Source organism: Bacillus rossius, chromosome 14, assembly GCF_032445375.1.
Source record: "Bacillus rossius redtenbacheri isolate Brsri chromosome 14, Brsri_v3, whole genome shotgun sequence".
Lineage (NCBI taxonomy): Eukaryota > Metazoa > Arthropoda > Insecta > Phasmatodea > Bacillidae > Bacillus > Bacillus rossius.
Window position 1 is genome coordinate 42,640,060 of NC_086341.1, and position 18,233 is coordinate 42,658,292.

Sequence of the window (18,233 nt, forward strand, 5' to 3'; positions counted from 1 at the left end):
CGTCACATGAGCGGTGACCGTAACATTACATGGCCGAGAAATGAAGATAAGGTGTAATGCAAGTCCTTGGCCACTCCAGTGTTTCAGGGGCACTACGCAACCCGCGTTAACCTCATAAGATTCAATGCTATTTTCATTTTGCTTATAACTTTAGAACTAATATAGATTTCGAAATGATGATTGCTTGATATGTAAGTCAACGATACTCTTATCAAAGCCCCTTTCTTCAAAAATGTGCATAAATTATGGTTCAAACCTAGACAATACACTTATGCATATTAGTAAAGATTAGTATAAAACCATAATTTATGCACATTTTTGAAGAAAGGGGCTTTTATAAGAGCATCGTTGTCTTACATATCAAGAAAGCATCATCTCGAAATCTATATTAGTTAATAAGTTATAAGAAAAATGAAAATAGCATTGGATCTTATGAGGTTAACGCGGGTTGCGTAGTGCCCCTGAAACACTGGAGTGGCCTCTTAAGTGCTTTCAAGAATCTGAACCGGTTGTTTTACGCCTAAAAATTACTCTGAAAACATGCGTTTTAGCCTTTTTAACTCTTCTAAAAATACAGTTTAAAAACTTCATTCGAAATCAAAAGTACTTTTCGGCCCTCGGCGAACTCTTAAATGCTTTTTCGTAAGCAGACCCCACTCGGATATGTTGAGTAGTTTTGAAATCGCGTTGTTTTCCCTGAAGCTCTGCGCACCGTGTGTGTGCCCGGGTGGACAAGGGCCTTAAGGTGCGCCCCACTGGCGCGAGGCGAAGTGAGGAGAGGAGAAGAGACGCGACAGGGGTGTCCACTCACTGGCGCGAGGCGACCAGCGATACAGCAGGGACCTCGTATCACGCACTGCTTTGGGGGGGGGGGGGGAGGGGAAATGAGGGACTAGGGCGCACCTTAAAAGAAAACCCCCAACACTTTTTTTTTGAAATGTGACATACTGAGCTGTAATAGACGTTGTGGCACACTCCACTTTGTCAACATTATTCTTTTATATAAAACGTTTATGGATGTTACCATGAGTACTGCAATGGATGCACAAAAAAACAAGACTTACCACAATGCGTCTTTTTTACCCGCGACTTCTGGTGAAATGACCGCATTTCGGGCAATAACGACGCAACACAAAATATTGTAAGAAAGCCTTTGAATTGAATTAAGGAAACGTTATATTTAACATGAAAAAATAATATATAAAAATACATGAAAATATAAATCTAATAATTAGTAATGTTACGCGTGTACTACAGTCCGATTGTGATTAGTAGTTAAGGGCTATAAATAACTGTTGCTCATACTTAGCAAATATACATCTAATTGCTGAAATTTCCAATAGAAACTAAAATTATTCAAGACTAAAATTAATATCAAGTGCACTATTGCATCATAAAAACATAATTTATAGGCAACGGCAAATTATTTGATCGCTTTGCACACTAAAACATATGAACATGACCATCAACTAGAACGTTTATAGGCCAGACTGTTTTAAATTGTATTAGAAACTGAATATAACTGCAGTTTAATAACAGCTCACTAGTAAGAACTTTTGAAGTTATACTTCTTTAGGCACGTTATGAAAAAATTATGAGTACATTTTTACGATTAGTGGTGACTATAGAACGAAATTTTTACAAGATGGAAAAAAGGTTACACACAAATAAAAATATATATGTGCTTTTATTTCCTATACTTAAGTGATTTATATTCAATATTGTTTTCCATATAATTAAAAACATTTATTTATTGAGAATATTAATGATATATTGTGTTTATAAACTGTTTCAAGTGTGTTTATATAAGTGGGATTAGGTTATACTTCGTTAAGTGCGTCGTGAAAAAAATTATGAGAATGAATTTGTACGATGCGCGTGTAGCATACAACAAAAATTAACAGGAAGAAAAAACACAACATAAAAATAAATATTATAAATGCTTTTAAATCATTTATATTTTAGTGGTTGATACTGAATGCAGATCCATATAATTTAAAACATTTATTTATTGTAAATATAAGTAATAAAAATTATGTATATAAATTTTTCAAGTGTATTTATATAAAGGATTTTCAAGGTTTTTATTTTCTCTACATTCAAAGACGTAAATTTGAAGAAAACTGAAACAGAGAAAGGTTGTTCAGATGTTTGTCCAGATACATAACTAACCCCCGGGTTGTAAGCTAGCAGTGGCTTACCAAGGAGTGAACCAGTCGAGCAGTTACGGTGCTAAGGCTCGTTCAAAACGTGGTGACGGAACCTTCTATAGATCAGGTAGAAAACATTACCCCCACAAAACATAGGGAAGAACGACTCGGGTAACCCTGACGTGCTAAAACATGTTTTTTTTTGGGGGGTAGTTAGTATACAGCATACAAACAGGTGCACGACTGCCCTTACCCCCCTTTAGTAATATTGTCACCGACCTTTGTTGGCAGGCCTGGCAATTATCTCCTACCACGGGCTGACTTCACTACATACGCATGTAGCCTATACACTGGACAAATAATGTGTATTATTGAAGTTATACTTCTAATGCGACTTCCAACAAGGTAGTGTTAAACGTTTAACGCTACCATGGAGAATAACGCTACCATGGAGAATTATTTGCATGCAATTAAAAACTATTTTTTGATGATGCCAAAGAAGTATAACTTCTCACGCGCGTACATAAGTACACGCACCCATTTTTTTATTTTTATTATCTCACTTCACACCTTTTATCGTGTACATAAGTAAACACACATTTAAAAAAAAAATACTAAACCAAATTCCATTACCAAATATCCCCTTTACCCTTCCATATATGTATGTTTTATTTGTTTTATATTTTGGGTTAATACTTTAATATCAAGCAAATTTTATATTCGGCTTGTATATATTTAAGAATTTAAGACCTTGATATGGGGTATAAATTTGTATTACAGTTTTGGTACATTTAATGTATAGTTTTTTGCTCTATTTTATTGACTTAGATTGAGCCCTTTATGATGTTTATAAATATTATATTTATGTATTATATTATTTTATTATAAATATGTATTTATAATACCTATATACTTATAATGTAATTTATACTTATACTATAATAGATATGAATACCTATATATAGCTATTTATATTAGTTATATAGGTATTTATAATACATATATACCTATAATATAATTTATACTTATACTTTAAAAGGTATAAGTACCTATATATAAGTATTTATGCCTATTATAGTAGAGAACTGTAAAGTTCGCATTGCTTTCTTGTGCCCTAATGAGCTCCACAGTGTATTTCGTCCCTTAGCTGCTTCCTCATGTTATATTCCGCCTAGATTGCAGTGATTGGATAGCTTGAATTTAGAACTCCTGTTATTGGTTTAGTGTCTTTCGGGGCGTGTCAAAACTTCATATGGTCCAATGAGAACGCAGGTTTGTGGTTGAAAGAATCTAACTACCAACGGGAATTTTGCAGGTCTCCAGGCGTTCTATCTCACGGGGGCTCAACAGGATCCCAAACCTTTTTGGGGCCTAAATAGGCAAACAAACAAGTATCACACTAACATTATAAATGCGAAAGGTAGTAAGTGCATTTATTTTAGGTTTTTCCATATCGGCTTTATGGCTTTTCATGTGAGGTTAATTCATGAATAAAAATATAAGACTACCACCGTAGTTCGTGCAAAAATCCTATCTTTAAATCATCGAAAAACTCGACAGACGCCCCCCTTTTGGCAACTAACTGTGTGTGTGTGTGTGTGTGTGTGTGTGTGTGTGTGTGTGTGTGTGGGAGGCCAGGAAAAAGTACTATTTTCCCCCACATTGGGGGCACTATCAACATTTCGCCTGACACCTTGTCCACATTATCGTAAAGAGCCGTGCACCGAGAAAAAAAAATTACCATAGGAAGAAATATTATTAACATGTGTTCCTGCAACATACCATACACATCTGGTTTTCCTGTCTCTAATACTGAAGTCTCTTTACAGCTGCCTTAGCTGTAAGTAATTCTTGGTAGCATTCGTATACCTGACATGGATGTACATAATTATAAAATTGTATGGGGGAAAATAACAAACCAAAATGGTACTTTCCAACGCTTTAACATTTTCGTATACAAGTGTAAGAGATATGCCGTATTTGTATGGAAAATTTACCATCCAAGTATATTAAATGCTTAGGGAAGAATACCAGACCTTTTCTCAGGGTGTTCCACACACAGAGATGGGAACAGTCATTACCTCACCATCACCCTATAGCGCACACCCAAAACACTGCAGGAATGGCGCTTGAACCCTCCCGATGGTGATTAAAAAAAATATTAATCAGAATTCGTTGAACATATTCACTTAAAAAAAATTACACTCCTTTAAAAACTGTTTCCATATTGCAAGCAACACATTTCACCCGATGTTTCGGATGTGCCTCAAGAATGACATAACCATCAGCTGGATGAAAAAAAAATGGTTTCACGCATTATTTATGAAGTAATGCGTGCATGACTACCCCCTTGTTACAAACCTCTCACAGAAATGTTTTGGTGTCCTGGCTGTGCTCTTTTATATTTTCCACTGTAGTTGTTTCCTTATTCATCAAGCACACGGGTGATAAACTTTTAAATATCGTGGGCTCAGTGGAAAAAGTCGGTAAGTCCAATTTATGGAAAAAGACTGTTAGTTCACTTACCAAGTTTTGCTTGCCTAGAATAGCGTTATAATGGACTTGCCGAAATAAAGCTAGAAGAAAACGTCCACAATCATTCATTATTTGGACTGCCAAACGTTTTCTTGGCGAATATATTGCTCTTACAACTTCATCTGAGAAGTTAACTCATCTACACAAAAAAGTGGACTTACCAAATTTTTCCACTAAGCCCACGATATGTACTTTCCAAAAGCGTCTCCATAAAGCCGAGGCCACACAAAAAGCTACTCCATGTTCGCTATGTTCGCTATGTTCGCTATGTTCGCTATGTTCGCTGCGCCAGGCGGCCAGACAGGATGGTCTACATAGTTCGCGATGTCAAAGAGAGGCATGCCGTGGCATTCCAGTGATGATTCCGACCATGATGATATTCTGCTGGCTCTCAGTACGTGAACGTGAAAATTTATGGGTTCATGATGTTAATCTAAAAATAAATTAATTTAGAGAACTTCGTCATTTGATGAAGCAGTTGCGCGAGGACAAAGCTTAAGTTATGGATTTTCTTTCAGAATAAATACAAGCCAGTTTGATAGCATTCCCTTGGAATCAAATCTCAGGTACTGTACCGCATATCCTGCCTTCTATATTCCTACATCATTTATTCCATTAAAAATCGATTCTATCGTACTTCTTCAATAGCATTTTCCATCGACATGATATTAATGTAAAGCAAACACAAAAGTACAGCACAATTCCGCGCAAAATATTTTTTTTCGTTTATCTGCGCATATGCGAAGTCAACAACGTTTTAGAAAATATAGCCGAGGATAAAACACGTGGCTACGTCGCCAACACAGTGAACACAGAGAACATAGCGAACATATCTTTGTGTGGCCGGTGACACCTGAGATACAGCTGGCTATATTTCACTCGCGTAGCGAACATAGGGAACGTAGCGAGCACAGTGCTCTGTGTGGCTGTGGCTTTACGTTGGACGTGGTCAGAGAGTGGCGACCTCGTGTGAACACGTGCGCGCATGCGCGTGTGAGTGTGAGTGTGCGGTGTAAGGCTTCTCGGTAGTGCTAGGGTTACGCTGGGATCGATATCCTTCGGTCCGGCGGCGGGTGTGGCTTACCTCTCTCCCAGTAACACACACGCCCTCATTGCGCAACTGTCTCCGAGCTCCGACCCAGAAGTTTCCCCGCTCGACCCCGCGGGCGCTAGTCCCCTCAGACCTGCGAGTTAACTCAGACCACAGCCAGGGCCGGCGCGTCCATATAGGCGAACCAGGCAACCGCCCAGGGCGCCAAGTAGCTGGGGGCGGCGCAGCACGACACACAACAGCTGATACAACATGTTTAACGATTACTGAAACTAGATGAAAATTGATTTTTGTAACAGTTTGGAATGTTTATATTGATATAAGTAATTATTTAAAGTCCACGGTGACCTGTTTATGATTTGTAATAAGTAAAAAAGTAAAAAAAAAAGACACAAGCCTGCTTACATTTGATTGTTGACAAAATCTTAGGCTTACGTGATGTATTTTGAGGCAAGGAAAATATTTTTTGTGGTGTCCGATGGTAGGGAGGGGGATTAAGGTTTTTCGCCTAGGGCGCCAATTGACCTTGCACCGGCCCTGACCGCAAGCGAACCTTTTAGCCTTCAGCCTGGCTGGCAGCCCGGCGGGAAACGACGGAAAGTCGCCACCAGTGCCACCCAAATGAAATGCGGACAGCAATGACCAAGCTCCCACCCTTTGCTAAGTAGTTCATTTCCACTTTGTCCAACTCTTCTTCCGGAACCATCCTTCTGTTTCCCGTAACCGACCTGCTTGCTATAATTAATGCATGCAATTTTTGCATCCCGCATGTACATAAGTGCCCAGGGTTTTCCCTGTGTCTATGCAGGTTTTACCCGGGCCCAACTTATCTAGTTTTTATCTAGAATAGTCGGTGAGGGGAGTTAGTCATGGCGCCAATCGCTGCCATGGCTGGCCAATCCCCCTCCTAGCACATGATGCATGGCTGATCCCAGCACGACCAGGCGTATAGGCTTCGGCCTGAGACGCACTTAGAGTCTCTCCCTAACCCAGACCCCTTCCAAACACACTTAGTTTTTAGTTAGGTTAGGAAAAAAAAATTACTTTTAGGAGTTCTGTCGGCCCTACGTGTCGGTTTCATGGTTTTTGACGAAAGGTTAATTCATAAATCCAAATGTAAGACTTCCACCGTAGTTTATGATCATTAAGCCACTGTAGTTTAGTACGCGCTGTGTAAAAAAATACTGTCTGGCTGGAGTAATATTTTAACGTTTTCGGTATTGACACAAACAATTAAGGTTTAACACAAAATAATTTCAAAATTCAGTTTTAATATTTGGAACAACAAGTTGCTAATTATTTCTCTTAAAGTCCTTATCTCTAATAATCTGATATCAAATTACATATTTTTTTGTAAGCAACAAGAATGTATTTACATTTTCCGCATAGTTTGTCGTTTGGTAGTAAATATGCAGGACCATTTTTGTCAGTAACTAATTCCTTGAATTCAGTTTGACACAAGACTGAAATTTTATTCTTGTGAATAAACCTTCCTAGACACCTGAATTTTTGAGTTTATTTTTAAGTCTCCTTCGACAGGAAGGTAGTTAGGGCATTTATTTTAGGGTTTTCCATGTCGGCTTTATGGATTTTGATGTGAGGTTTATTCATAAATCAAAATATAAGATTTCCACCGTAGTTTGTGCAAAAACCCATCTTTAAAACATCGGAAAGCTTGACAGATGTCCGTTTTGGCAACTAACTGCTTTAGTGTGTGCGTGAGGCCAAGAAACAGTAGGGTAGACCGGGGGAAATCGGGTCAATTTTTTGAAATTCCTGAATAAGTATAAAACCAATATTAATTTACCATAAAATAATCTACAGTAATGTCAGCCATACATTTATGTACATATTTACATACAAATATTAGCCAATCTTCCTTACGAATTGACATTAAACTTGATAAAAGGAAAATGAAATGTTTTGACCCGATTTGGACAGAAGTGGGGTAAATCGGATCACAAGTGGGGCAAATCGGGTCAACAGATTTTCTTTACTGTTTTGACAGACACATTCCGCATACAAACTGTTTACACTGAAAAGCATTGACACAGCGCTCATGGTACCACATTTTGCAAGACTGGCACTGAATCCAATCTCCAGCAGTGCAGCTTCTGATGTCTTTGTATGCAATTTTGCACATGTTGCAGAGAACATCTTCCTCATCATCCTGGCCTTCTTCCGAAATTTCCAACTCGGATGAGTTTTTAGTTTTTGTTCGCTTCTTCGTCTTCAGAGGTTCAATTTTGCTTTGCTTTGAACTTAATTTAACACCTGCTTCTTTCTTTTCAAATTCCTGGATTCCAACAATGTGCGATTCTCTTTTGACAGTAACCTTAGAGAAGCAACAGTTTTTCGTTCACCTATATTCTCTTTGGTGTTAATTTTTCCGGTGTTGGTAACAGGCCTCTCACTTCTTCTGTGGTGCTCCTTCCACTTACACATTTGGCAGTGAACTCGTAATTATATATTTACATGGATGATATTTTTATTATTTTAACATGTCCTAAACTTCAATATTATTATAAGTACTTACTAATTTTAACTAAAGTTGAAGTCATGTGCCTTAAATTCATTTTTTCCACTTATTTAGAATAGGCCTTAACTTAAAAATTGAGAAAGAAGAATAAAGTGCTTCACAATATATAGCAAATATATGAAGCAACCCGATTTCCCCACTGTATGCAGTGACTCGTTTTACCCCAACGGCAGCGACCCGAGTTACCCCATTTCACACTTTAAAAAAAAGAAAAATATTATAAATTCTGTCAAACATATAGAGCTTCAGTAATGCAGAAGAATGTTAATTGGATACATATTTTCGTACTCCATTACTTAAACTACAATACTATTTCGAAATGCGAACGTAAAGGCTTACGTAACACAAAATAAAACTTACATTGTTAAGAATTTTCCACTTCAGGACTGCACAGGTTCGGGTTCATGTCGCACAGACTACCAGAATGTTGTCACAGGCGATATTCGCCTTGTAGTGGACGGTTGTATAGAAAGATAGCAGCACTCTTCGGTAGGTTCCGTAGACTCCAGTTCATTCTTTCGCCGCAAGATAGCAGATATTGTTATGATGACCCGGTTTACCCCGTGACCCGATTTTCCCCGGTCTACCCTACTATTTTCCCCCACATTGTGGGGTATCATCAACATTTCGTCTCGACACCTTGTCCTCATTATCATACAGAGCTGTGCACAGAGAAAAAAAAATTACGATAAGAAGTAACATTAATAACGTGTGTTGCTGAAATACGGCCTTCAGCCACTCGTTTTTGTTTTCATAAATTCGTTTATTTATGAAAGAAACTACATATGGCACACATGCTGCAATATCAGACGGTGATTGTATCTTCCCGCAGTCCATGACACGAATAAAATACAAAGGGATAGTACGTATAGCATACGCGAGAAACAATACACGAAAAAATGGGGTGTGGCTGTGTCATGGACACGGCCGTGTGTTGTACGTGAATACGTGTACGTAACAGGTGATATTTTGTATACAAAATATAAAATTCGCAATTTTTTATTTTAACACCAAATATATGCACTGTAACTATTTTACACTAATATTTCATACATGCAATGGATAGATTTTGACGAGAGCTGACGATTGAAACTTAAAACGAAGGTTTTAGCTTCTCCGAGTCAGAAGTGATACTAAATGGAAATCTCTAAACGCAGCAAAATGACATCAAAATGGCGGCGCTTCCCCCTCCACCGCGCGCGATGCGTCACAGTCCTTACTTAGCGTAACGAATTCTTTGATCCTTTAGCTATCTAGTGGTGTAATTAAATTTTGGATGGAGATGATAGATGTGTAGCTGCAACACCAAACTGTATCCAAATAATTTTCTCAGGCTTTCACGGCCATTGTCTGAAGTAGCTTGGCTTCTGGATTTTAGCCGTGTCCTTGGCGATAAATTCCCCGACGTTTCGGTTGACATTGCAGTCGCCATCATCAGGGAGCAGTTTCACCTCAGTAGGTAACAGCTCTCTGATGATGGCGACTGCAATGTCGACCGAAACGTCGGTTGAATTTATCGCCAAGGACACGGCTACAAACATGAAACCAAGCTACTTCAAACTGTATCCTCCCGATTTTATCATTCGTTTTTTTTTAAATTGCATCCCACTGTGGAATCAGTTTTAAAGACGTGTTCACGTCAGAATGATGCATAGTCACTCATTGCCCTCGGCCTAATCGCCAGAGTCACCAGCCACGCACCACGCTACGCCCGTCTGCAGTAGCTGCGGCCCTGCAGCTGTGGCAGTGATGCCAACTCCTGCAGAGTGTTCTCCCTAGGACAAGCTTCAAATACCCCTTCTTGTCGATTAAAAATCCCCTAGAGTTTTCATTGTTCACCCTGTTTGAGAGGCAGTTTCAAATATAAAATTAAAATACACTGAAGTAGTATAAAATAACAGTTGCATTTATGTGGGGGCATTTTACACATTAACACTTTAATTTATTAACTTATATCATAATAACAATGAAATAAAAACATTTATTTTTAAATGTTTATGTTTTCTTAATTAGCTTTTTTTAATTTTCTTTGCATAATTTTTTTGCTTCATCGTTATTTTTTTTTTCATAAATTATTATTTTTTGCTTTTTGTACTTTTCTTTTGTTAAGTTTTCTAAACTTCTCTTTTAAAGTTAAACGAGAAAATATGTAATCGAAATAAAAATTAAATAGCTTCAATGTCTTCTAAATAAAATACGCAAGTAGACAACAAACTACGGACAGAACTTCAACGTCGAACAGTAAAAGCGGTAAAAGTGAAAACGGAATTTGTTGTTCTTGACCAGCAAGTTGTTGTTGGTCGTAGTGCGAAATTCAGCCACCAGCGCCACTTGTGTTGCTGTTCTTTTTTTTACTTTTTTTTTCAATATGTACACTTCAATTTCATGGCCTCAATTTTTTTTTTTTTCAATAATTTACATGCTAAAAAAAATACCCCTTTAATTTGGGGGGGGGGGGGGGGACTACAAGTTGGCTTCTCTGTGCTGTGGGGCATAATTACCTGACTCCACTACCCCTTACTCCCTTCTGGTCAGCGGCCGAGTTCTAAATTTGAATTACGGACGGGAAGCATTCATTTCACAGACGAGAGAGCCACACCCGAAGTTCCCCGAAGTTCGTGCTCGCATTTTTTCCCCATTCCATCTCATTGTATAAACCGGTCGATTAGGATAGGTTAGCTACATTATAAACACTTTAAAACATTGTGGACGGTTGGTTATATTAGGCAAGTATAGCTACATTAAAAATACTGTAAAATCATTTTATGGTTGCTTAGCAAATAACTTTTTAATATGTAGCTATCCAGGGCTAGGAAACCGTTTACATGATTTCGCAGTATCTTTTTAATGTAGCTATCCTAACCATATCAACCGTCCACAATGTTTTAAAGTAATTATAATATAGCTAACCTAACCTAATTGACCATTAGTTATCATGAGTTACAATGAACAAAAAAAACTGAAGAATCACGTTCGGGCTTTTGGCTCTCTCGTCTGTGAAAAGAAGGCTTCCCATTCCGGACAGTAGGTTTTTCTCCGGTGTGACCACTGGTTCTACCAAAGCACCCCCCCTCCCCCCCCCACCACTTCCCACGGACTGCCGGGGCGCTGATTGGCTCGCTCCTGCGGTCTCAGTTCGCGCGGCAGACGCACTCTATTTCACGAGAGGTAATCCTAAGATTTTGAACAAACGAACATTTATAATTTTATTTATATAGAAGTTGTAAATCCTGACCATCGGAAATTTTTTGAGATTCAATTAATTTTTTTCGTATCTCATTGGTGGCCATTAGTTAACGTTACCGTGCGTTTAGAAGTGGCAGACCGATGCTGAAACGTATGTATCTGGTGGGTCCATGATCCGTTTCCGTTTTCAAGTTTCCGTGTATTTTTTAGAACGGCCCTTAGCGGGAAAAAGCTGGAGAAACACATATACTGAACTTTGCCTCGTCTCACGTCTGGGAAAGTCGGTCTTCCTATGGTCAGATGTAAACATTGATAAAATACGCGGAAGGAAAAAAACTGTTCATCAATTAAAGATTTTACAAATTTTCTCACGTTCATTAATACTTCAAAATGAATCTTGTTTGAAAACAAAGTAAATTCTTTACTCGTAAATTTACTAAAATATCAGCAAATTTAAGAAGATCCCTGTAAAATTCTTAACCACAGTTTTTTTTATCATAATTGAAAGGAGTAAATGGTACAATTCATTCTTATGAAACGTACTTAAAAAATATTAATTAACTGCAAAAGCAATAATTGAAGTCTTCGAACTAAAATGACCAATAACTTGCCAGCATAAATATTGTAGGTGTAATAAAATCCTTGTAGCTATAACTTTTAGAATGCTTTATTTGTAGCATTTCAATAAAATATTTGGGCAACTGAAATCTATAAACGTTTACCTGTAGGACCCACGATTTTTTTTTTTTTTTTAAATATTTCCTTAAACATTTTAGGCGGTGAGTCATATAAATTCCACTCCCAAAAACCCTGTTTCGTCACAAAAACTTTTAGTCAATAACTTTTTTATTTTATTTTTAAAAATGAAATACTTCTTTCCGTTTTTAAACAGTTTTGTTTCTCTGGAAGCCATTAAAATTTTCATATTCACGATAACATTAATGCGCTAATAACTTTATTCATTTGCGATGATTGATTGGGCGTAATTTATCAAACATTTTATGGACCGAACTTGATCTATCGGATCTACGTTTTAATTACGGCGAAGGAAATTTGAATTTCAAAACACATCACACCCTCCCCTTTGAATGAATTTGGCTGATGTGGTTGGATTGTAATAAACTCTCAAACAAACAAATTTATAATTTAGGCAGTTCATCGTTCAATGATCTTCGATTCTGTGCAACTGTTTAATGAATTGTCTTTAAGACAAGACTGCATTGCTCTCAATAGTAAAAGCTGTTACTATGCAATATACTGAACGACAGGTTATTTTATTAAATCAAAATAATATGAAATTTCCCATTATTTTGAATGAATATTGTGAATAAATATTTACACATTTACAAATGTAAAAAAAAAAAAGATTACAATTGGGTATGATTCAATTACTCAAATAGTATCTAATAATTACTTCGGTGACTGTGTTTCTGGCGAGGTGCCGAGAAGCCGACCACCATCTTGGATTCTGACGTCACGGTGGCTATCTTGGATTACCTTCACCTTTGATCTTAGCCCCGGCTGCCATCTTTGAATACGACGTCACGTCCGCCATTTTGTTTTATATAAATCTCCGCTATCTTAAATTCTGCCATTTGAATTATGAAGTAATTACTATTCAAAAGAATTAAAAGTTAAACATTTTGATTACAATTCTAAGAAAAATTTAAGTCATGGAAGTTGGAGTCCTTGGTTCGAACTCGGCGAGAACAAAAAAAAAATGGAGATAGGTCCTTCCTCCACCGACGCTATCACTTATAGCAAAGATGATGTCATGTCGACCATCGTGGATCCGATATTGTTTTCTTCTGCTCGAGTTCGATGCTGCCATATTGGTTTATAGTTCACCCGTCAGAGTGCAGTAGTAGCAAACATCAGACTATCGTAGTATCCGCCATATTGTCAGTCATATTGGCCACCATTTTGAAAATGTCCTATTATGAACATAAATATTTGGAAAAAAATTCTAAAACGTACAATTAAATGTAATCGATTGATTCGATCGATACCTGTCCGTGCTTAGATCTTTGTGTGATGCAAAAAAAGTTATTAACAATTAAAATAATTTTTTAATACTTTATTTCCATTACCTTTTTTTCGAGATTATTAATCATCCCCACTACGAAAAATGTCTCTACACAAGGTAACTGTCCGACTAAATGAATATGTTATGCAACATCACTTGCCTAACATGGAGACCATATTCGATACAGCTTATAATTACTAGAGCCAACTACAAGCATATAGGACTCGTTTCTCCGAACCACGCTATTTGACATTCCTTTAAAGCAAGTTATGCCCAGTGTCAGGCATAGAGACAATGAATTCAGAACCCAAAGTCCTTTTTTTTTTGTGACACTTGAAATACCTTTCAAAACAGTTCATATAAAATGTCAGGCGTATAGGCCAAGCGTATCCAAATAACGAGATCTTCTTTTACGATACTTGTGATACATTTCAAAGACGCAATGATCTATTTAAAGTTGACAAGACAAGAATCTCCAGTCCTACAGTATGAATATATAACATATTACAAGCATATTTGTTGATGAACATATGGCATAATAAGTTACGTCTTAATTTTCCCGACTTTTTAAATTTTATTTAGTGATTTTTTTTTTCAACCAACATCAATTAGAAGGAGTTATTCTTGCTAAATTTTTCCCTCTGTTCATTTATGGTTTTTTTAATGTCAATATTTCATTCCTCTGCAGCGTCAATTTAAGAGATTTGCTTATTTACGTGCGGAATAAGCAGCAAAAATTAAAGTTAACACTTTTTCTGGACTGAATGCATACTTGTTATTTGTAACAAATAATAATTAAATAGATAAAACTGTGAAGTTTTAAACCTAAAACGAATGTTTACTGGTTCAAATAAAATATGAATTTTCTCAAATTAAATCTGAAAGAAGAAAATTGATACTCGAGTTAATTTTATTCTCTCATACTTAAAAAGACCAATATTAGGGATTTAAACAATTTCATTGCTCATAAAAGTTATAGTAAATTTTTCTATTTTGACATAACAACATGTTACCACTTTTGTGATGTGTTTAATTTAAGGTTTACAAACCTCACGTTATTGTAACATAAAACAAACTTTAATTTTGAGTAACTAAAAAAAAATTTATTTTTGTGTTCTTATTACATTCTTAAGAAGTAATTTGCTTTAGTTTCGTAACATATTGGTTAACACTTAAAGTATATTTTTGTAAAACTATTTAAACTAATATAATAAAATGTTTTGAATTTGTGCCGGTTTAAAACTGCGTTTTACATATTGGTTAGCAAAGCCATAAAATATGTTTGAAAACACTTTCATGTGGCAGGTAAAAAAAAATAATGATTTTTCTTTATTTTTTACGTCACGAGAATAATTAATTGTATCTTATATGCATGTGTTTATGAAATGTATAATTTCATAATATTAGCTATTTAAGTTATTTGCGTGGATTACAATTAATAAAACCACGCGAAGATTTCATGAAGGCTTTAAATTATGAAATATTTTATAATAAGAAATTTGTGTCATATAAAATAAATACTGTTATCAAATACTTAGAAATTGTTCCAGTCACCTATTGATCTAGACTGAAGATAAAAAAAATATAATTTTTATAATGCATGTTCATTTTAATTCTGAAACAACGTGTTTGCTCTAATAATAATACAAAAATTCTATAACAACCTTTTTACTCCGATCATAAAAATAAATTCTAAAATAACTTAGAAGCTGCATAAAATATTGTTCAAATTGTTTTGGTACAGGTTTTAAAAGGCGCAACACCTTCAAACGGAATTCAAGAAATTTTTCTAAGTTAAAACATCTTTGCCATTTATATTTGATGCAATGTCCCTTAATGACGAATCTGGTCGAGATTTCCATCTCTTTATTTTCATGCATTAGTCCGTAAGAAATTTGTACAAAATTGCGGCCGTTATCGTGTCGATAAAAATGAATATATTTAAATATATACAAACTTTCCATTCGATGATGGGTTTGGGGTCCAGAAAAAAAAAATGAAACTAAAAACTAGTTATTAATATTACGAAAGTGCCACCATGGTAACGAATTCAATAGACTGGCTTCCTACGAAATTTACTTAAAATAGCTGAACTTATGCACATCTCATGTAACTATTTTTTTTAACAACAAGGAAGTACAAGTAAGGTTAAAGTGTTATTTGCCAGCAAAGTGGAATCGATTTCTAGCCCCACAGGCTGGGTTATTTCGCTCTGGAGAGCCCGCAGATCGGGCGCGGTGATATTAGATGTAACTGGAGGAGCTGTTAGGTTGCTTTAATCGAGAACCCGAGAACGCCGCCAAGTAAAGGCAGAAAGCGATTACCGGCAACGTCACGTTTCCCACGTCTAGAATCTCCAATCGGACGAAGTGTATATTAAAACTCCGATCGCCTCCATTAGACGTCAGAACACTTATGAAACTTTCACACAAGCCCGTAATAAAGAAACAGAATTAAAGTTATGTAAAAACCTATTTTTAAACATTAAAGTTTTTCACCGAAACTATTTAGACATTTTTTTAAAAATTCTGAACCAGTGGTGCTGTTTCAGATTTCGTAAATCTAACGGCTGGTGTTACATAACTGAAACCTGCGTGAAAATCATTTATTTTTTAATTTGTTCAACTCGTTAATTAACTTTTTAAATAAGCATGATGTTGGTTTTAACGAAATACAACAAAATAAAACATTATTGACACAATTCATTTTTTTAAATTCCGAATAGTTATTAAAGTATTCCTTGTATCACTGCCACTGAGAAATTTGCATGCGTCTCAAGCAGAAACCTTGTGTAAGCTACTAGGCTGTTACAACCTATGGATATTTATTTTTCATTAGGTCATGAATCACAGGAAAAAAATCTTTATTCATCCATAACATCGGGAGATATTTATTTTGAGTGCATTGAGAGGGTGCCACCATCTATTATTTTAATGTAGGTCAGGAGGATTTGTTTATAAATAGTCGCGGATTGAGAAATCCGTAGAAGGATAGACTATTCATGCAATTGTATTTTAACTTTACTAGTTTCGATATTTCGTAGAAATTAAAATTATCTATTGCAAATATGAACCTTGGCAATTGAATAACAATGTGAAGGGCTCAAAAAAACCTCTAGCTCAGTTTACATATGAAATAACCTCCCAAAATATTTCGGATGAGTTCCCAAAAATCTTTATTTGTAAGCGCCATTCAAAAAAAATTGTTTTAAGATATGTTGTATCATCGATGCTCTGGTGAGTAACAAACATATTTCTAATTCATGTAAGTGGGAGGTTTTTTGAAAATTTAAAAGTATTGTGAAAACCACGTGTTCATTAAAATTTCAATTTTTTTATAATAAAAAGAGAGGTAATTATTGTAAAGACCTATTTTAAATATTTTCTTTATTTATTTGGATTTTAACAGCGTAGTTGTTAGGTAAGGGGAAAAACCGTTATCAGGGATGTTAGAAAAGAAATACGTCACAAGAATGAGTCCTCAGTAATGTTTGTGGAGTGTCTTCCTCACTGTGTATCACTGGTTGGTCATTGCATTTTACTTTGCCAATGAAAAACTATAATCGAAATTTGTCTGCGCTAAGTACGGAAAATCCAAGCGAATTTTTAATATGTAAAATCCTCTTTTTGTAGTGATGATAATTTCGCGTGTGTTCACAGAACCGGCCAGGTGAGACTTGGCAGTGACTTAAAATACCACGCCGGATGCTTACATTTTAACTTCACAGAATTTTCACCATATGTCGTAGTAACGTCTTTTGTAACATTATAAGATTTGAGGAAAAGTTTAAACGCATGTGCTTTCGTTCCATTTGATATTCCACTAAAATTAAAAAAAAAGTTCAATAGGTGCACACGTTTTAAATAAATTTAAATGTACGTTGCTCTCTTTTTTTTTGTGCATAGAAATAACCACACTATTATGAGCACTTCCTTTGAATTACGATGAAAGTAATAGCAAAAATTGAACATGTTGTTTTTAATTTTCGCAATGATTTCGTATATCTAAGAAATGAACAACGATTACGTAACATTCCGTAAATATTTGATCACGATTTTAAGGTTTGTGGTTCAGAAAATAAAAATTTGAACAATTTTTTTTTCAGTATCAGGCAATGCATAAAAATTAATGAATAAATATTTTTAAAAGTTTTTAGATTTTAACTTTAAACAGGTGTTTCATTTCGTCACTCTTACCGTAGTCTTACTCTCTAACTGACAAACAAGCCGAGACTTACGTAACTGTGAATGCGAACAGTACTAGTTGCGAACTTGTAAGTTCGTTCATCTATCTATACTTAGTGGTTTGTACCATATTACTATTCCTCATGGCCCCCACATTCGATTACGGGCCCTGGACCCTGGATCGGAAACAAACCCCCCCCCCCCCCCCAATTTTACAGTCACATGCTACATTATAATAATTGCATGGTTATTTCTTACCTACACTCTTTTTAGAATGTTATTTCACCTGAAAATGCAGGGTAAAATTGTGATTACTATTTTATAAAACCAAAATAAGCTTTTATTTATAAAATTATTTTACTTTAAAATAACCACAGCAAGTGTTTATATTTATTTCACACACTAAGATAAAAAAACGAAAATAGGCACAGAAAAATAAAATTAGCTGTAGGTGTGTAAAATATTCTAAATTTTCATTGGATGAAAAAAATATTCATTTTTTTTTCTAGTTTGTAAAAAATTATAATAGTTAAACATTTAAAAATAAGCAGGGCTGGATCCT